Source organism: Zalophus californianus, chromosome 6 (assembly GCF_009762305.2).
Source record: "Zalophus californianus isolate mZalCal1 chromosome 6, mZalCal1.pri.v2, whole genome shotgun sequence".
Lineage (NCBI taxonomy): Eukaryota > Metazoa > Chordata > Mammalia > Carnivora > Otariidae > Zalophus > Zalophus californianus.
This window is the reverse complement of record NC_045600.1, coordinates 98913395-98934595: the sequence shown is the minus strand read 5'-3', so window position 1 is coordinate 98934595 and position 21201 is coordinate 98913395. Positions and strand designations below refer to the sequence as shown.

At 44.8% G+C, this 21201-nt stretch overlaps 1 pseudogene; it reads right to left on the bottom strand.

Annotated features, from left to right (window-relative positions):
• Positions 1–19970: 19970 nt before the first annotated feature.
• LOC113910290 lies at positions 19971–20790 on the bottom strand (annotated as a pseudogene).
• Between the last annotated feature and the right edge of the window lie 411 nt (positions 20791–21201).

Genomic DNA, 21201 nt, shown 5'->3' with positions numbered 1-21201 from the left:
CCTGACCTGGCATCTTCTCTTAATGGCTCTAGGTTGGATTTTCTGTTTTCGGGAGGCCACGCCCTCCTCTGTCTTTCCTGGCTTAGGTCTTGGTCTTGCTGGTGCATATCCTCTGGTCACTTTCTAAGAAAGGATGTTCATTTTGCTGAGTCCAATCCTCTTGTCATACTTGATCAACAATTTGGATGTAAAATTGGGTTGAAAATGTATCGTCTTAAACATTTTGACGTTGTTGCGCTCGTTCCCTGCCGTTTGGGGTTGCTGCTGAGAAGACTGGTACCATTCTGATTCTCATTCTGTTGCACTTGGTTCCCCTGGAAGCTTGTAGGATCATCTTTTTATTCTTGGTGTTCCAAATTTTCACAAGGTGGGAAGCCTGTTTCATTTGTTGGCTGATCACTGCGATGGCGAAGCGTCCTGACACCAGGACCAGATGGCCCCGATTCAGACCCTGGCTCCCCCACGGGCCAACTATGGTGCTGGTGAAGGGACTGATCCTCTCTGTGCTGGCGCTTTTGTCTGTGAAATCATGGGGAGCCTGGTGATAGTGCTGTGAGGATGAACACAGATAACACAGATGTAGTATTTGCAATAGTCCTTGCACAGGGCAGCAGCTCAGCCGAGGTTCTGGCTGTATTGAAGCTGTTGTCGTCAGCGTTCGGGTCTCCGGACTCCCCTAGAGAAGGGTGCCTTATCCACCGGTGGGTCTCCCCCAGTTGTCCTGGCTGCCACTTACGGACGGCCATCCGGGAAGATCACTGGCGTCCCCCCGACATTCTTCAAGGCCTCAAAGCGGAGGTTTCCATCGTCGTTCTGTCTCTGTCCACACCAAGCCCTCAGAGGCAGGGGCTCCCGGGCCCCCTGTCCCCGGCAGGCCTGATTCAACAGGACTCTCCTCATTCCTCATGCCACCTGCCTTTCCCCGGCCCCAGGAATTCCTTGTTCCCCCTGGAGCACGGGACCCCGGGGGTCTGCTCGGCACCCACGTGTGCTGCCGGCTCCCGAGCAGGGGGCCGACACGCAAGCATCTGGGCGCCCCGCTGGCCCGGGCCCACCTGCCGGGCGGCCATGGGCTCTTGCCGCTGCTGCAGTGCGATCTGGCTTCCCTCGCGGCCCCTGGGAGGCCAGATGGAACAGCCACGAAGGGCCGGGGAGGGGGAGGCTAAAAACCCCACGGGCATGCGCGGCCAGGGGAAATGGGAGGCGGGAGAGCCAGTCTCCTACTTCTTCCAGTGTGGGTGGTTGAGAGGCTGAGAAGCAATTTGTTACGCACCCAGGGCCAGCCTAGGCGAGCTCTGTATTTGTTCTCCTTCCTTTCCTGCCTCCCTCCCTCCCTTCCGTCGTTCTTGCCTGCCTGTAGCTGCACTTGCGGCTGAAGAGGCAGCGAGGAAACTTGGGCGGTCCATGGGGAACCCAGACTAAAGCACACCGAATTCCCGAGCGTGGGCTCCGGGTTTGAATCCTAGCCCTGGGCGGTTTCTTCACTTCTCTGCGCTTCAGCTTCCTTCTCTGTAGGATGGGATCATAATAGTAGCTACCTCATCGGGTTCCTGGGAGGATTAAAGGAGTTAATATTTATAAAACACATAAGAAATACCCAATACATACTAGCTCTTATGATTCTGTATCATTTTTTGATAGTTTTTTTCGCGGTTCTCTGTTTTCTGAAATATCTCTTATGTGAATATCGGTCTTCCCGAATCGATTCTCTAAGGCTTTTATATTTTCTTGTTGTATTACCCCCGTCTTTGTTGTTTTTGTTCTACTTTGGGAGAGAGACCCTTTCTTTATAGTTTAAGTCTTCTTTTGAGTTTTTATTTTGGAAACATGCTTAAAATTTCCAAGAGTATTTTTTCTACAGTTGTTTCACTTTAATTGTATTTTCTTTTGGGGGCATGTTAAAAACCAAGATTCAACCCGAGCAAATTGGAAGATCTAATTGGCTTTCTTAAGCACTTCATGAATGGGGCAGCATCCCATTCAGCCAGCAAGCAGAGAGATGCTCCCCGGAGCTGGACAAAATGGGACGATTTCACATGAAGGAGGTTGGGGCAAGAAGTTATTAGCCAAAGCAAGGAAAGGACTGTTTCAGGCCAAGTCACCTTCCCTTAGGGGAAAGGACAGGGGTCTCATTAGCTGAATTACCTCATCTTCCTTTGGGGGATGGAGGAGGCCCATGTGACAGATGACCTCAGTGCAGTTGACCAGAAAATTCCTGACCGACCGGTTCAGACTGCGTTTCTGGGGGAGCCTGAAACTGTAATTAGGTTTGGTATTAAGCCCCGGTTTGGTGACAGGGCCTAGCATAAATGCTTGCATTTGGGGGCTGCTTTTCTTTTTAACAAGAGGAAGAGTAGGTAATGTTTTCTTGCATATTTAAGGATCTAATGAGAAGTTTCAAAGTTTTTTCCCCCTGTATTTGACATTATTACCTGTTCATATGGCTTATTTTTAAAAAAGATTTTATTTATTTGTTTGAGAGAGACAGTTAGCAAGAGAGAGAGAGAGAAGGAGAGGGGTAGGGGCAGAGGGAGAGGAGAAACAGACTCCCCACTGAGCAGGGAACCCAGTGCGGTGCTCGATCCCAGGACCCTGGGATCATGACCTGAGCTGAAGGCAGACGCTTAACCGACTGAGCCACCCAGGCGCCCCTCACATAGTCGTTGTTGTTGTTGTTGTTGTTTCCCTATTTTGGTGATTTTCAAGTAGGGGAGGGGGGCTTCCCGGGAAGGGTAGGAAATTTCCTCCAATGGTTGATGATCCTTGGTTGTCTGATTATGTTTAAGATTGTGGCATAAATAAACTGATTGGAAGTCCTGTGAGTTATGTTTGTGTACGGGGGCAGAGGGAGGGAGGCACATGAAGGTCCTTCCTCTGAGGCCATTCCCTTTCTCTGGGGAGGAAACTTCTCCCCTGGCTGGGGTTAGGGTTGGGCCCGCACTCAGTGTCCCCGGCAGATGGCAGAGGAAGATGTCTGGGTCCCAATCACTCCCTCTGCAGACTTTCAATCACTCCTACTATTTTCAGCCCAGATGACTTGCTCCTGTCCTCAGCGGTTTCTAAGGCTGATCCCTCTCCTGTTCAGTTCCGGCACAGACCCCCTGGCCAGGGACGCTCTGCCAGATGCTGGTGCGAGCCAGGGGTTGTAGGTTTCCACTCTTTGATGACAAAGCCCTCTTCCTTTCCTCCGGCCTGCCTGGCCGCTCTGAATTTAGGTCCCCCTGCAAGCTCCACCTGCTTACTTCTCCACCCACCTGCTCCCCACCTTCTAGAAATCAGCTGCAGTCTCTTTCCATTATTCCCTCCTGTTCTTTCATCCTTCCGCCCACTCCCCATTCCTTTCCTTTGAGTGGGTCTTTAGTCAGAAGAACTTTATCACCTCTTTTGAAAGGCCGGCCTTCCACCACTTAAAAGGGAACGTTATATGCCCCAACACGGCCAATGAAATAGTTTTCAATGCCTGATCATTCACTCCAGCAGAAACCAGCAAGCCAGAAAACGTTGACACTTTTTGGAGGGGCTCTTGGGAGCTTCTGTGTGGAATCCAACACTTCTTCTCCACACTCCTGGGCTCTCTGATGATGGAGCTGCTCCTCTTGGGCAAACTGATGTTTGTCCAACTTCCTGTTCCTTTGTCTTACTGACAACACTCCCCTCCTGATGTGGGAAACAAAGGCAGAAGAGAAATTATTAAATTTCCTTACTACCTACAGCGCATTGACGAGTCCTTGAAACAGGCAGAGTGACATTCCTCTAGGGACTCAACTGCCTTGATGTTGACACTTTACTGAGGGCAAAAGGCAATCTTAGCTGGACCCTCCAGGATCCTGTAAGTCTGCTTTAACATAAAAATTCCTTTGGGAACCTCCTTTATCTCTACCCTCAAGATACATGTTGGCAATCATCCCCCAAGCATATGGCCCACCGATAAACATCTGAAGGGTCTCATGACTAAGGTTTTCTTAGACGGCAATAAATGACATTTTCCTAACAATAACTAGCCCCCGCAAGGTCCTGAAAACCTTGCTCCCAAAATTCCTTAGAGACTTACCTGCTATCCCTAACCCCCTCCCAACTTGAAGGTACATAATGGGCCACTCCTCACAACCCCAGAGCAGCTCTTTCTGCCCACGGGTCCTGTCCCGGCGCTTTCATGAAACCACCTTTTTGCACCAAAGACATCTCAGGAATTCTTTCTTGGCCTTCGGCTTCAAACCCTAACATCTTACCTACAACACTCCCATCTCGCAGGTCTTTCCTTTTGTTCCCAGGCTTAAGGTTACCAAATTCAACAAATAAAAATCCAGTTAAATTTGAACTTCAGGTAAACAACGGATAGGACTTTTAGTATAAGTATGTCCTATACAGTATTCGGGACATACTTATACCAAAACATTTTCATTGTTTATCTGATATTTAAAAGGAACCGGGCATCCTGTATTTTATCTGGCAACTCTATCCAGGTGACCTTTCTTTTATTCCCTGAAGATCAGGTAGGCCTCAGTCAGTAGTACAAAAGAACTTTGTCTTCACACCATTTCTTTTCTTAAACGGCCCCACAGCTATTTACATAACATATGGCAGTCTCACACCCGTGCAATTATAAACTAGAGCCTGCTTATTCATCGCCAAGTTAGGAACTCAACCATATTTCTCAGCTGTCTTCAGTTTCCCAGCCTCAGATTTAATAAATAAATGTGTTGTTCCAATAGTGTTTGTGCCATTGTGTTGCCATTGTTCATTGTCTGTACCCACTGGGGGCCTCGGGGCGAGATGGCCCTGCCGTCCTACTGTGATGTTGCCTCCACGGTCAGCATCTCTGGGTTCTTCTTTGCAGGGTTTGAAGGTAATTCTTACCAAATCTCCATTTTTAAAGAACGTTTCCTCATTAATAGGTGCTGGTAGGTGACAGGTGTATGGAGAAGGGTTTGTTAGTACCAGGTGCCCAAGAACACAAACTGGACAGAGAATTCTTGTCCAAAAGAAAAGCAAAATTAAGATGGAACCAATTCCATGAAAGACTACAGGAAATGAATATAATGAACATAAACTGCACAGGAAAGCAATTCACAAAATACCATGAACATTTTCATCAAATCCCCCTCGAGTCATCCTTTTTTAGGTCATTTCCTTGAAGAGATTCTTCTTTTCCAGTTATAAACCTGTCTGTGTTATTTCACTCCCGATTCACTGTCAAGAACTCTCCCTGATCCATTCCCGAGGAGATCCAAGGGGGTCGGCTATTAACAGAGCTGAGCTAAATATATCCTTTCCGGGAGCCTCCAATGGTTGCTCCAGCATCCCATCTTTTGTCAGCTGGAGCTGATTTCCTTCCTGCTTCCCTTCCACCTGGCCGGGTGGCCTCATCAGAGACTTCTTAAAGGCTCTATTTACATGACATGGTTGGCCCACCACACACATCTGTACATCTCTGTGCAGCCTGCCTCTGTGTAAAACGTAAAGCATATCCCCTGACCCAGCAGCAAAGACTCACGCTAAAGGAAGGCTTTCCTACCTGGGATTTGCAGGGTTCAGCCAAGGGTGGGGTTATTTTGCCTTTTTTTCCCCAGTGGAAAGAAATAAAGGTCCTTGAGCAGAGAGTCTGAAACGGAAATTATATCTATTTTTTGGTTTTCCTGGGACTGAGGGGCTTTCCTGGGACGGATTAGGACAAACCAGGACAGCTGGTCACTCTCCATTGCCTTCCTCATCACCACCCTCCAAATGTCCTTCACCATTTGTTCTTGCGCTAGCTGGGAGACAGGGAGATAGGTCATAGCCTGAAACGGCGCTTTGGAAGTTTTTGCCAAACAATCCAGAGATTTGAGGGGTTTCTCATGAAAGCAACATAAGGAGGAGCCAATAATTTTTTTGGAAAGTATGTGTGAGAAAAGGAACCTTAAGAGGTAAAGGGGAAAATGAAACTGTACTTCTCATTTATAAAACCCCTCTAAAGTGCTATTTTAAATGTTTGTTAATAGTTTGTTTGCATTTTGCTATTTCAGCAAATGTTTCTAATAAATAGGAAATAGAAACATGTATGATTTTAAATCTCTAGGGCTTGAACCTAGAACCATAATCTGTAATTTTAGCAAACTCTCCAGCGACCCTGGGCGACTCCACAACCCATGGCACTCTGCCTCCACCTGGTGGCGGTGTACGTAAATTCAGTCTTGACCACGCACCCTAACTTCATTTTTGTGTGTGCTGAGAGCCTTCCTTTTAGGAATTGAATCTTAAAAGCCAAATTGTAAAGATACCAATTGGTCTCATATGATACTGTGGTCCTTCCTGTTTGGAATGCAAGGTCAATGTGAAGCAAAGACAAGTTTTTATATTTGCTTTATATCTTACCCTGTGAAGTACGATAAGCCTGTGAAACCTTATAAAATAATCGATTACCTTAATCTGTTACGGAATATAAGAACATTATAAGCTGACATTGTGAAGTGCATAATTTGTGAAAATATCATAAGTGTATAGATCTTAGATTATAATAATCAAATAAGATCTAAGAAATTTATTAATCAGACATGGTTCATTATAACCATTATCACATTGAGTTTGACAGTTATTTAGTTCACACTGGGGGACTTAATTGTAATTGCTTTTACACAGGTAAATCCCCCCCACCCCCGCTTTGTGTTATGTTTTCTCTGTTTATTTTGTTAATTCTTCAGCATGTGAAATAATTGCTAAAGTTCATGGATTGTTTTATCATCAACATACTTTGTGGGAGCAGAAGACTCAAACCTCACTTACGCGTTTTGCTCCTTTTTGGGGGAAGTCATTTCACTTCCCTAGGGCTGGGTTTCCGGGTCTGTAAGGTTGAGATAATAATTATGTATGTCATCAGTTTGGTGTAAGAGTCAAATACTCTGTGTGTGTGTGTGTGTGCGCGCACGCGTGCACGCATGCAAATGCTCTGTTATCCAGATGTTAGTCTCAGTGGCATTACCATCACTTGTAAATTGAAGACAAAGTTTCCAGATTTTACTTCCTAGCCCCTGGCTGCCAGGACTGAGTTTCCCTGGAATATCCCCAGGAATTCTGATTCCCTCTCAGTGTCCTGGCCCTCCCACAAGCCCTTCACACTCTCTGCCCATGCCCCTAGGCTCTCTGTCCCCACACCAGATGAAAGTCACCTGCACCAGAGGAGAAGGGACACTGGGCCTAGACTGGTTGTGGGGTTCTGGGGGGTGGGGGAGCCATGACGAGTGTGGGTGGGACCTGGCCTTGTTGCCACAGAGGGAACAACTAGAGGTAATTGGAAATGGGAGGAGTATGGGGCATGGGGGCAAGAAGACGGGAGGCCTGGCCCCCCCCATCCCACCCTCCATCTAGGTCCTCTGGCCTGAGTGAAATAATGACAACTTCAGGTCTAGTTTTAGGAACAATCTGATTCCAGGGAGAGGAGACTCCTGTATCTCCCTGTCCCTCTTCCCCGTTAAGGGGGAGGGGGGAGCGAGCATAAATACTTTATCTTCTCTTGCATGTGCTCTTGTGACTGATGTTCCTTCAGTAAGAAGCAGGCATCTGGCCTCACTGAATGAAAGGTGTGAGAAGTGTTCTGGGAGCCCAGAGGGATGGGGTCCGGGTGGGGGGTGGTCAAGTGGGGGTGGGGGGTACGGGGCTGCAGCAGGGAAAGCATCCGGGACGGTAAGGTCTACACCTGCTCCTGAGGAAGTAGAGTTCAGTCTGTTGAAGATGGAGTATAAGAAAACATGGTCCTTTCCAAGAAAGGTGAACGCCGTCTGTCCATCCAGGCCTCTGCTGTTCCTTCTCCAGCTCGGGGTCGGGGCCCCTTCTCCACACCTCAGCCTAGCCCATCTCTCCGCACAGCCGCCCAGAGAGCCGGCTTGCTCTTCAGGCAGGGCTCAGCCGGCTTGTATGGATGGGGTCATGTGGCATGCATTTCTGGAAACCCACTTTGATGACACACTTCATCTCACTAACCTGATTTTATTTGTGCCGTCATCTTGATCTCTTCCTAAAATGGAAAAAAAAAAAAACCCACCTGTCTCAAACATTTTTTTGAAATGAAGTTGAGGTTTCCAGCATTTTGGTCATTTTTATCAGCATTCAAACTCACTGCGGTTTTCAGGCTCTCAGTGCCTCCCGCAACTCTCTCCTGTGTAATGTAAAGATGTAGGGCTTACCTCTTGGCTTCTATGCCCTTCCCACCCACGGTGACGCAGTGGAGTGACAAGCCTCCACGTTGCTGGCAGACTGCGTCCCAGGTAACAGAGGTTCTGTTATGGTATGGGAGTTGGGGCAGCCACTGAACTCCTTGTGGAAAAAGAAAGACAAAAGAAGAAAAAAAGCCTTTCCATCTGCAGATACTCCTGCTGCTAAGGCTATGCTATCTGGGCAAGAAAACACATTGGGTTTTAAGCCTTCCGGAACGAAGGGGCAGTCTGCCCTCTCCTATCTGAAGTCTGAGGCCTAAGCCCACGGAGGACCTGCCACACCTTGGGGCCATGTTTGGAGATTGGTTTTGCACATCTGACCTGGGAAAGGGTAGGCCCACTGCAGGTAGACTTCCAGACCCAGCAGGCTGCATGTCAGGGGGCGGGGGGCCCGACCTTGGAGGAGCCAACGCACGTGGGCCCTGTCCCTAGGGGGCTGTCGGAAACAGTTCCAAGATACAGTGGGCCTTCAGAAAATATTTCACGTGAGGTTCATCCATTTCAAAAACCTTTCTGGGTTTGTGAAACCGTAACTGGCAATACTGTCTACTAGCTCATGTAACACCTTTCATGTCAAACCCAAATGAAAATCTTCTGCATGAGATTATTGCCAGAAAACATTTTGTCTCTATAGAGAAAATTCTGGTGTGAAAAGGCAAATTAAAACCACATAATCCATCACATTTTCCTCCAAGTTCTGGGTGCCAGAAAGCTTAGAGTAGAAGTCATTGTCCAAATGTCCTCACTTGCTTATGTCAGATGCCTGAGACATATTTTCCTTCAGCTATTTTTTAAATGAGATTATCTTTTTGCTTATCTGTCTGTCCATTGACATGTCTGTCCCTCCATCATTTTTTTTTTGACTGAAGAAGTGCTCAAGTCCCTGGCAGAAGCAGATATGCAGGTATAGACTCAACTTGAAATGAATTCCTAGGATGTGGAAGAAATGGTCATTTCAAAATTGCAGTAATTCCTTCACATGGCTACATTCAGCCATTTTTCAAGCATTATGCGGTGAAGCTAGGAGACCCAGACAGGTTGAATGGGACCTATTTCGATTTTTGTTTTTCCCGCAGGAGAGTAGCACTGGGTGAGCGGGGTGACATGGTGTTGAAGGGCCAGCAGCAGTGGGGCACATCGTAACCCAGGGGACAGACCCAGGGGTCTGTTTGCAAGACCTTCGTGTCTTCTGGTTCCCACACTCTCGGGCTGGCTCTTCTGCTTCTGGCCAGTTCTGTGAGCTTCCTGGTGTCTTGTCTGTAGATTCCCTTTCCCTTTAAGTAAGTTCTATTGAGTTTCTATTGCTTGCAACCCAGAACTCTGATGCCTCTATTCAGCAAATTAATTAGTTCAGTGATTCACTTAATCAGCATTCCCTGAGCAGAACATCCGTGTGAGGTAGGCATTCTTTTTCGTCATCTTATGGATGCAGAAGTTGAAGCTCATGGAATTGGTTTTGCAAATTAATATTATAATCGAGGGTTTGATGTTTAAAGTGGTGTTTTCCACTTCTTTATGATCTTCCTGCAGGCAGTGGTCAACATTTCACCTCAAATCCTGGAGAATTTTGAGGTCTCATCACTAGGAAAATGCCCATGCTCAAGCCCCCAGCAGTGACTTACCCAAATGGAGTTATGCCCCTTGTCTAGGAAGAACCAGGGTATGATGGCCAGAAGACCCTTCATTTGTTAGAAGTGCAAAGGCCCCGGGATGTGGAAGCTTTTGGTGGGATCTTTTTTGAACAGCACCACTGGGTGACTCAATGGGGCGGGGGTGGGAAGGGGTAGGGTGATTTTTCAAATCAAAACCATGGAAACAAAGCTCTGCTTCCTCTGGGACTTAAGGCTAGGCTAAACCTTTGTCCCCCTTCTGGAAAAAGCAAGCAAGCAATATCCGTAGTTTGTAAAAGATGAAACCCCCACTTCCCCCAGAACTGGGGCAGGCAATGGGAGATTGGTGATTGTTCGATGAAACAGACTATGTAGACAACCAACTTTGAGTTAACTCAAAGGTCACTGTTGTGAAGGGCATAGACAATTGAAACCCTCCTGGCTCTCGAAGCCTGCTTGGTAAGTAGTTAGCAAAGTGGAAGTAGGGTGGGGAGGTCGGACAGGGGAAACCGGCAAACTCCTTTCTGTGGGTAGCCCCTCTGGGGGAGAGACCAAGGCGTTGTCTGGACTCCCCGACATTGCCGGTGAGTAAAGGGCTGGCGTGGAGTGGGAAGGGGAAACAGTTCTCCAGCTACAGTCTGCATTTCGAACCAATGAACTATGGAGCACGGCAGAAACTCTTACTTGGACACCCCCTCTTTCCCTGTTGTTCTTGTGCCGGGCTATTTTCTAACTCTACGTTCTTTGGGTACTACAATTATTGCCAGGTATCATCACCCCCACCTTTTAGGGAGGCAAGTTAGTCCACTGATGGTCACGTCATTTTTCAGTTCCCAGTGTGGGAAGGGTGAAGGTGGAGCTGGCCTATGATGCACAGGGACTCAAGCCCCGTCAGGTCCCTCTCTTGATCATTACATGTTGCCTTTATGTTTTCCGAGTACAGATAAACTTTCTCCGCTCAGTAGGGGATCTGGCTACCAGCAGCTTCAGGCTCTGATGCTCAGAGCTTTGCTACCAGAGAGGAAAAGACTCCCCCAGCCCCCCGCCCTTAGTTCTAACTTTCACAACCCCTAGAAGGTACTCTCAGTGGCTTGGATCAGGTCGTATGTTCATCCCTTGGCCGATCCTTGCAGCTAAAATAGCCACATGTTAAAAGATAACCACTCTGATTCGGGTCACATAATACAGTGTAGAAAGAAATGTGGGGGAAGGTCATTTCCCCCCTCTAGCCTCAGTGCCCACAACTATAAAGTGGGGAAATTGGCTCACTGGATCTCAAAGTCAGTTTTCAATTTTAAAATCTTCCATCATGGTGTCAGGTACTTTTTGGTTCTTGCTTCCCGATGTCTCGTTTTATAAATAAGCCTCTGAAAATACCTGGTGATACATGAAAAAGAATGATGAAGATCTTTATGAGTGGATTTGCAGTAACTTTTAGAAATATTGTTGAGTAAAAGAAGCAAGGTACAAGAATGTATACAGTCGGATATCCTTCGTGCAGAAAGAACGGAAAGTGTGTGTGTGTGTGTGTGTGTCTTGCAAAAAGAAACACAGGAAGAATAAATCAGAAATTAAAACCTACAAGGGGGAGAAGTGCGACTGAGGTGGAAGGACTAAGTATGGGGACATGTGAGTGTCTTAGACACTTGAAAAAGTAAATTGAAGGGGACAGAAAGAAGCAAATCTAAACTGGAATGCAACAAAAAACAAATGAATCTAGCTGTATGTTGTACTGATAAAATAACCACACAGAGAAAAGAACTGATTCAAGTGAATTTTGATATGAGGACCCTGGCTGACCCTCCCTTAGTGGGATATATTCTAAGAACAAAAAGAATTCAGTGGCATCTAAAGCTTTAGTATGTTTATTGGGTATTAGGAATGTTAGCACTATAACTTTGAAACTATATATAAATACTGTAGGAAAAAGGAAAGAAGTAGATATAGTAATATTATTAGGAATCAAAACTTTAAATATTATTAGGAATCAAGATTTTAAATCAAAACTTAAAATAAATGAAAATAGAAAATAAAATAATTTTTAAAAAGCTTCTGTATTAAATGTGAATATATGAATTCTTGAATAAATAGTATGTGTATATTATATACATACATTTCCTAGCTCTGTTCACTTGAAAAGACTTATAAGTAAGGACATTTAGTTGCAATGAGCATACTCACTTGCCCAGCTCTTGATGTGAATATCATTCTCCATTAAAAGGAAACAGGACTCCTTGGAGAATGGTTGAATTCAGATCCAGGGAGGGCAAATGTGAAGTGAATCAGAAATAGTTTATATTGCTGGATAGCAAGGAGGAACTCAAAAACCAGTGTGTTCTTATGAAAAGGATACAAGATCCATCTTAAAGGGGCTCCCCCTAGCCAAGTTTGGGACCATTTGGACATCAAAAAGAATAAAGAGAGTAACTGATTACAAATTAAATATAAAGGAAATTCATGAGACTATAGTAATATGAAGGAGAGGAAGAAGGAAAAATGGACGACGGGGGGAGCCAGAGAGAAACACACACGCAGTGGAAGAGAGAGAGAGAGAGACAGACAGACAGAGGGAGAGACAGAGAGAGGAAGAGAGAGAAGAAAAAATAAAAGGGAAGTTCATCTTTACAGAAGAATGCTAGCTAATAAATATAGAAGGGAGGGTAAAATGGGCAATCCCCGCAAACCCAACATAATAAAGGATTCAGGTAAGGATCCTGATGGTGCTAAAATAGTCGGGTGAGAGGTTTGTTCATAGGACATCAAAGCGTTATCCCACAGATTACGAACGACAAAGGAGGAGAAAACGCGCCTTTACCCTGGGGAGACCTGGCCGTCACCACCTTAACCAAGGGATCAAACTTACCATCACGAACACTGGGACAGCCTGACATGAAAGGGCTTCTGGTGCGAATCCATGTGAAGAACACAAAGTTGCCCCAGAAGCATTCTTGCCAGAGGTGTTGACCTGAATCGGCTAAGTCACCAGACCTAACTTCCAGCCTACAGAAAACATCGGGATAGAGGAACACCCAAGATTTCACGACGAGGGGGCGCCTGGGTGGCTCAGTCGTTGAGCATCTGCCTTCGGCTCGGGTCATGGTCTCAGGGTCCTGGGATCGAGCCCCACATCGGGCTCCCTGCTCCGCGGGAAGCCTGCTTCTCCCTCTCCCACTCCCCCTGCTTGTGTTCCCTCTCTCACTGGTGTCCCTCTCTGTCAAATAAATAAATAAATAAATAAATTCTTTAAAAAAAAAAAAGATTTCACGACGAGGAAACGGCTGTGTCCAAAAAGTGTGAAGTGTTCTTTAAAATAACTGGACTGCTCCGAAAGTAAATGTAAATAAATTAAAAAAAAAGAAACAGTTCAGTATCTTAAAATGTTAAAGGCTAAAAAATAAAAAACCTAATTGAGTGCAAGAACTTGGTATAATTAGAAATATGAATACAAGTTAGATATTAGAGTATATGGAATTATTGTCATTTTTCTTAGATGTGACTGTGATATTGTGGTTATATGGGAGGACAGATGGTTGCTAGATGGTTAGAAACAGACAGACAGAAACAGAAAATTAAAGCAAACAGCAAAATGTTGAGAACCAAGATGACGAGTATATGGATGTTAGTTCGATTCCTTTCTGTAGACTTGAAATTTTTCCCAATAAAATGCTGGGGGAAAATGCCTGACTGTATAAGACTTGGAAGAATCCTTCGATTTTTATCTTCTAAATTTTTCCTTTTGTGAGTTGTAAAATGAAAACCCACGCAGGTAAAGCCGCTTGCCCGAGGCCCCAGAGTCAGCAAGCAGGAGGGCTCAGCCTCCAGTGTTATTTCCACTGCTCTTCGCTGTCTCGTGAAAATTAGACTCACGTTTTCATGTAAAATTCTTTTTAATCTCTTCTAGCATCACACTGGCTTTTCCATATTAAAATGAGTGGGGGAGAGCAGGGCATGTTGTCTGTCTCCCTAGGGCCTTGGTTTCCCCTGCTCCCTAGACCTGTGCCTCTCCCCTGGACCACAGGACGACGCCCCGGCCCTCTCCTGGGTGGTCTCACTCAGCCCCCAGCCCAGCCCCCAGGTCCTCACCGTCTCCTTGTTTCATTAACTTGGTGCCACTCCCACTGTCCTGGCCCAGCACTGGTTCGTAATATTCCCGGGTTGGTTTTTAAACAGCTTCTTTGCAGTATTGAAACAAATTCTAATATAACCAAGTCAACATGATCACATTTGGCATGCTAATTGGAAACCTCCGTTTTAAACAAAAGGTTATACTCAGGGCACTATCTTCCCACAGTCTCCAGAAAGGTAGCTTGAAATGCACCGAAATGTACCAACCTATAAATAAAACTACCAGGCTGAGTACATTTTGCAAGTGGGTGAAACCATGAAAAAGAAACTTTTCCCAATCAGCCTTTCTTCTCCCAGAGGAAGGGAGATAGTGGTGGAGATACTCTGGAAATCAGGCATGGGGCTGAAGCCTGCTAAGGTGGAAGAGTGAAAACAACTCAAGGATCTTTAATCAGTTTGGCTCCAACTACTAGGCTAGTTGATGCCTCCCCTTTTTTTCCATTTTTATTTACCATTACATCTTCTCCTTCCTATTCTGATGTGCCTACAGTTTATTTTGTTGTTGTTTACTGGAACAAAATGATTGCTATTCTTCATGTGTATTGGAAGTTTGGTATACAAAATTCTAGATACTCAACCCCTTTCCCCCCACCTAGTTGTTGCTTACAATGAGCCTCTTTTCAATGAATATCTAATGAAGGTAGCTGTTAAATAAAAATGAATGTTATGTATAAAATTGTGAAATGTTATTTTCTACCTTGTAAAGAAAAAACTATATCAGTGTGGAATGTATAATTCATAGTCAGGCTGGAAGACTCTGGCAACTCAAATGGCATCAGCCATGGAGTGGGCAGAAAATCTGAAGTTACCAAGAAAAGCTGGAGGATATTCTAGAGATTGCAAAATAATCCTCGGGGGTTCAGTGTGTTTGCTGAGTAAGGTCCTTGGAAAAACATTCCTGTGGGTTCATATTATTGGCACTCCAAATGAGAGACATAATATCTTCTCCTGCATTTATTGGGCTGAGTTCCTCAATTCTAGTGTGTTGTGAGTCTGCTGCATATGGCGCTCTAAAATTAACTTTAAAATAACAAGCTGCTGGCCTGGATTTTATTTGGCCTGTACAATATTTTTGAAAATCAGAAATTTGCACATAAAAATCCAGATTTCCAATTTCTCTCAGCGTGTCGGAAGATCTGACAACAGTGGGCTTGAATTTTGCTCCCGGTAAATGTTGTCTCCCGTGGCCATGAACTCTGTGGTTTGCCACAGTCCCTAGAAGTCCCTGTTGTTATATATCCAGACAGCTTTATTTAAATGGCTAGCTCCTGGAAGCATCTGAGTTTGGGACCTACATTATCCATTTTCAATTCACTTAGATAAAATTATTTTGACAAAAATGGGTACCTCTATCTATTAAGGCACCTCATGCATTCAAGGCGTGAAATGCCTTATGAGGCATTTTATATTACATTATTTCATTTGCTCCTCCCCAAAACCCTTTGAAACAAGTGTAATTATTATAACCACTTAAAAAAATCTGATTCTGAATCCTGGAGAGGCTGTGTAACTTGCCCATGGTCACACGGTTAGTAAGGAGCAGAGTCAGGATTTGAACCCAAAGACTACATTATCAGATAAGTTAGGCAAAAGAGAACCCTGAAGTTGCAGTTATCTGCAGCTGATTTCCTTGAAGAGCAAGAAAGCAATATGGTAGCCTAAGAAGGACCATGAGTCAAAGACCCAGGAACCAGGACTGAGAGAACACAGGCTTGCTTTTCTGAGAATCTTACCACTTATTAGTTGGTAACCTTAGGAAGTCCCCTTTCCTCCATTGGCCTGTTTCACAATCTATAAAATGAGGGTGGAGAATGTGATTAAAGATACTTCTCTTAAAAGCCCCTGATCTGTCTCACTGTTTGGCACCTAATCTGGGAAAGGATTTGTTCCTTTTCTTTGGCTCCCTCTGCTGACATGGAGCAAGAGAACACATTTTTTGCCCAAACCATTTCAGGTTCATTTCAATTACTAATCAAAGGTTTGCCCTTTCCAAGGTCATGGTGGGCACCTGGTTACCCGCTGAGAAAACTTAGATCAGTAATAATTATAAGTTACTTCCTGATAGCCATTCAGCAGAGCAAAAGAAGTGAAGGTCTAAAGTAATTCAAGATTTTATTGTATACGTGGAAATCATAGAATCATCACCACCATCATCATCATCACCATGGAAATAACAAGAGCTAATATTTATTAAGCACAGACAATAGGCCACTCACTCTCTAAAGTACTTTATCTAGCTTCATTTCTACTTTATTCTTTTTTTTAATATTTTATTTATTTATTTGACAGAGATAGAGAGAGGGAGAGCACAGGCAGGGGGAGCGGCAGGCAGAGCAGGCAGAGGGAGATGCAGGCTCCTGTTGAGCAGGGAGCCCGATGCAGGCCTCGATCCCAGGACCCTGGGATCATGACCTGAGCTGAAGGCAGCTGCTTAACTGACTGAGCCACCCAGGTGCCCCTCCACTTTATTCTTAAAGTAACCCAATCGAAGTTGCTCTTTATTATCCTCACTTTGCACTGGGAGGGAAGTTACAATCCAAAGCCCTCCTTTTCCAGTTGAAGAAATTGAGGCCCAGGGGCATTAAATGATTTTCCCAAAGTTATACAGCAGCTAACTGCTGGTAGAGCTAACACTAGAAGCTAGTCCAGAAATCTTCTATTTCTCTTTTTGTCCAGCTTCTTCAATCTAAAATCTGGCTGAGGAGATAGAACTAATATACTAAGAAATAATTAGCAGGAGGAAGCATGTAATTAGAAACTTAGATTTTGAGGTTGAAGGGGGCCTTGGAGGCTATCTAGTATGACTTCGTGCTTTGACAGAGGCTTCTCTCCACACCCCTTACAATTGGATACTTAGCAATTGAGCTGAAACCTACCTCCGGTCCTAATCTTGTTCCTTGGAGCTATACAAGCCATCTTCTGTACACAGTCCTCCCAAAATTTGGAAACAACCCTTGTGAACTTATAAAACATTATGTCTGGGGGCACTTGGGTGGCTCAGTCTTTAAGCGTCTGCCTTCGGCTCAGGTCATGATCCCAGGGTCCTGGGATCGAGCCCCGCATCGGGCTCCCTGCTCGGCGGGAAGCCTGCTTCTCCCTCTCCCACTCCCCCTGCTTGTGTTCCCTCTCTCGCCGTCTCTCTCTCTGTCAAAAAATAAAATCTTTAAAAAAAAAAACATAATGACTGTGCTAAAATCCCTAAATGTATTTATCTTTCATGTTATATATAAATTTTAAAATTCATTATAAACCTCATTGTCCTGCTCCAGTGGACTCCAAAGATGGCCTCCAGTGAATAACGTCTCCTGGTATTTGTGTCCTTGTGTCGTCCCTCCCATCCTGAGTTTTGGCTGTCCTCTGACCGACATTGGATGGGCAGAAGTGACTGGGCCAGGTTTGGTCCTAAGCCTTAAGAAAGCCTGACACCTAGTGTCTTTGTGTCCTTGGAAGCTAGCCAACATGTAAGAAGTCTGGCTGCCCTGCTGGGGAGGAAAGACCTGGGAAGATGAGATGCCATCTGGAGAACAGAGGCGTCAGCTCTAGGAGTGACGAGACCATCTTGAGTGTTCCCGCCCAAGGGCCTCTAGAGTACTTCAGCCCCAGCTGCCAACTGACCACAACTGTAAGAGAGTTTCCGAGCAAAATCAAGAGAAGAGCCACACAACTGAGACCAGTCAACACACAGAATCATGAGAGATAAGGATAAAATTTATTAAGCTACTAAGTTTGAGCGGTTTGTTTTATACCGATAACTGAAACAAACCACTCAAAAAATATTTCCAGAACCCAAACTGGTTGTCCAATGCCAAGGATGGAAGGCATAGTGTCTGTTTATCCTGACCCTATTAATACTGTTCTGGACTTACTTTACATTTAACAATCGTATCATCAGATTGAATGTGTAGCTAACTATACATCTCTAGGATGGCTGTTTGGCTACTTCTCTCCAATGTCTTCCTAAAAGGTGTTAGGGACCCAAATAAAAGATTTTATATCTTTTTCCTTTATAATTTTCCTCTTGTTTGTTGTGACTCATCATTCCAGCTCGATGAGATTTTTGGAAAAAAAATTTTGCACTCTTATCTAAGATAATAACGATCTCTTGTGCCCTCTGCACTCTGAGAAACAGACTATACATATCTTATTCAAATCATCATGATAAAATTATTGAATGGGACCAGGCAAATCCAGGATCCTTCAGCCGGGCACTGAAGACTTCCTGATGAGTATGTTTGTTCTACTGATTGGGAGACACTTTTAGGAAGTGATCATTCCAGCTACAAGTGTGTGTAGTCTGTCGTTCACTAAGCTGCTTTTCTTCTTTTGTTCTTCTCAACGACATCGCAGAGCATTTGCCTTCCCTGAACTTTGTGGGTATAACTTTCCAATAAAGTGGTTCCAATTTAGTCTGACAATGGTTTGCTCTTAATCAACTCACGTAGGTTCTTAACAGAGACCACACTATTTTCTACACAGTCAGAAACAATTTGTTTTAGAATTTGAACAGCACAGGTTTGGCGTTAAACACACCTGGGTTGAAAGCCTGGCTATTTTTAATTGTGAACTAAGCCAAGTTGTTCAGCTTCTCTGAGCCTCAGTTTCAGCCATAAAATGAGGATAACAATACTTTCTTTAGGGGTTTGATGTGATGATTAAAATGAGATACTGTATGGAAAACGTTTAGCACCATGCTGATCGTGTAATACTTCAATACATGTTGGGTTTCATTATTGTTCCTATTTTATTATTGTAACAATAAGTTGTTACTCAATCTGTAGTTTCTAAAATTGACCTCTTTTCTTTGCACTTCTCTGAAAATTTGAATAATATATGCCTATCCCTAGTTTTATGGCCTGTGTTGAAGAATATAGCAAAAATAAAAATAGTGCTTCTTTCTATCTGCCATCTGTTAACATTAACCATCTGTCCGAAGCTGTGGGCCTATCCTTTTTTTTAATTCCTGCTCAAAACATTGATTAAAGTCTGTCCCCCACCCCTGTGCCCAACTCATACCTTTTGTGTTCCTAGCATGTTTCATGAGGCTCAACTCATCTGGGGCTCCAACCTCCATTAGAGACCCATTGGGGTCACTCTTGCTCCTGCCATAATTTGCATAGGTCTGCCATCCTGTTATAGGTCTGTCAACCCAGTAGTAGGTGAGGCCAGAATTAGAAGTTATTTAGCTCTGCCAGGATGGGGTAGAAAGCCAGTCAACACTAAGAAGTCATGAGGTCTAGCGTTAGGGAGCAGGGCTGGGAGAAGCAAGGGGGAACTGGGGCATCAGAAAGGGAAATGAAATAGAATTATAGTAGCAAGGAGCTGGGTACCAATTCATAGAACCGGGCACAAAGCTGACAAAGTGAGATCTTAGAAAGTACCAAATCCAGGGATCCTTACATACCCTCCAGCACTAAAACTGGTGGTATCGGACCTGAGGTCCGAGTAGAATCTGTAAGTAGTAACAGGAGGACCCCAGCGATGTTGGTGGTTACTGTGATGCCCCAGCAGAGAGCCAAGCAATGTACAAGATGTCCTCCGAGAGAATTTCCAAGATTCCTGACACTTGCTAATCCCATCCAGCTCTTCCAACTGGTTTGTTTTTTTTTTAAAGACACATTTATTCAGCATCATGATCAGACTATTACATTTAGCAATCAACAGCATGGGTGCAAAAAAAAAAAAAGAATCTACATTAAAACCCTTCGTTGGAATGCTTTACACTTTCCACAGAACAGAACTAAAATAACCTGTTATACAATTAGTCACAAATACAGTCCTCGAGTTTTTTGCCCATACACATGAGTACTGTCTAAAACATGTCTTCTCTATAGCAGCTAGGCCCTGCCACCACTGTGCTTGGCTGAGTTCACAAATCTTTTGTAAGCTGTAGCTTCCCTGTCACTTCTCTGGCTCTCCTCTCCTGCTGAGCTTTGTTTCCTGACAGTAATTAAAACCTTCTGCCACTGCCATAGCTACTGCTGCTGCGGGAACCACCACAGCCACCCTCGCTTTGTGGTTTGGCAAAGTATTGGCCTGCACCACCATAGGGGCCAGAGCTTCTGCCTCCAAAATGTCCTCTTTTCATGGGTCCAAAATTTGAGGATTGATTGTTGTAATGGCCAAAATCATTATAGCTTCCGCCACCTCCAAAGCTGCTTCCCTCATTACCAAATCCATTATAGCCATCCCCACGGCCACCTTATCCACCACCACCTCGACCGCCACCAAAGCCACCTTGCCCACTGAAGTTCCCTCCACGACGAAAGTTGTCATTCCCACCAAAACCACCAAAGTTTCCAGAACTACTTCGACCTCTTTGGCTAAAGCACTAGCCATCTCTTGCTTAGATAGGGCTTTCCTTACCTCACAGTTGTGGCCATTCACAGTATGGTATTTTTGAATGACAATCTTGTCTACAGAGTCATGGTCATCAGATGTTACAAAAGCAAAACCTCTCTTTCTGCCATGCCTCGGTCAGTCATGATCGCGATCACTTCAATTTTCCCATACTGTTCAAAGTAATCTCTTAAATGATGTTCTTCAGTGTCTTCTTTAATGCCACCAACAAAAATCTTTTTCACAGTTAAGTGGGCACCAGGTCTTTGAGAATCTTCTCTCGAGACAGCCCTCCTTGGTTCCACAACTCTTCCATCCACCTTGTGTGGCCTTGCGTTCATGGCTGCATCCAACTCCTCCACAGTAGCATACGTGACAAACCCAAAGTCTCTGGAGCACTTGGTGTTTGGATCTCTCATTACCACACAGTCCGTAAGCATTCCCCATTGCTCAAAATGGCTCCTCAGACCCTCATCGGTTGTTTCAAAGCTCAAACCTCCGATGAAGAGCTTCCGCAGCTGTTCAGGCTCTTTGGGAGACTCTGACTTAGACCTGACGGCGGTGGGAGGGGAGACTCTAGCGATGCTTGCTCGGCGGCGTCCACGGGCAGAAAGGAGTAATCTAACGAACGTATCTCCTTCCAACTGGTTTTGAATTAAATCCTGGAGAGCCTCTCTTAACCGATTTCCGACTTTGGAAACATGGCCTTATTGTAAGACTAGCTAGAAACTTACCAGATGTCTTTCTTTCAGCAGGATGACAATATTTGACTACAGCTGAGGGGGATCCAGGTCACTGGTGACTCTCTGAGTCCTCGAAATGTCAATTTTATGTTAGACTAGATCTGATAACAGTGGAGAGAGGCAGTGATGGGTTACACGTCACAGGGCAGTCATTTTAAATACACTTTAACAACCTAAGGGAATGGTACTGGTTATAAT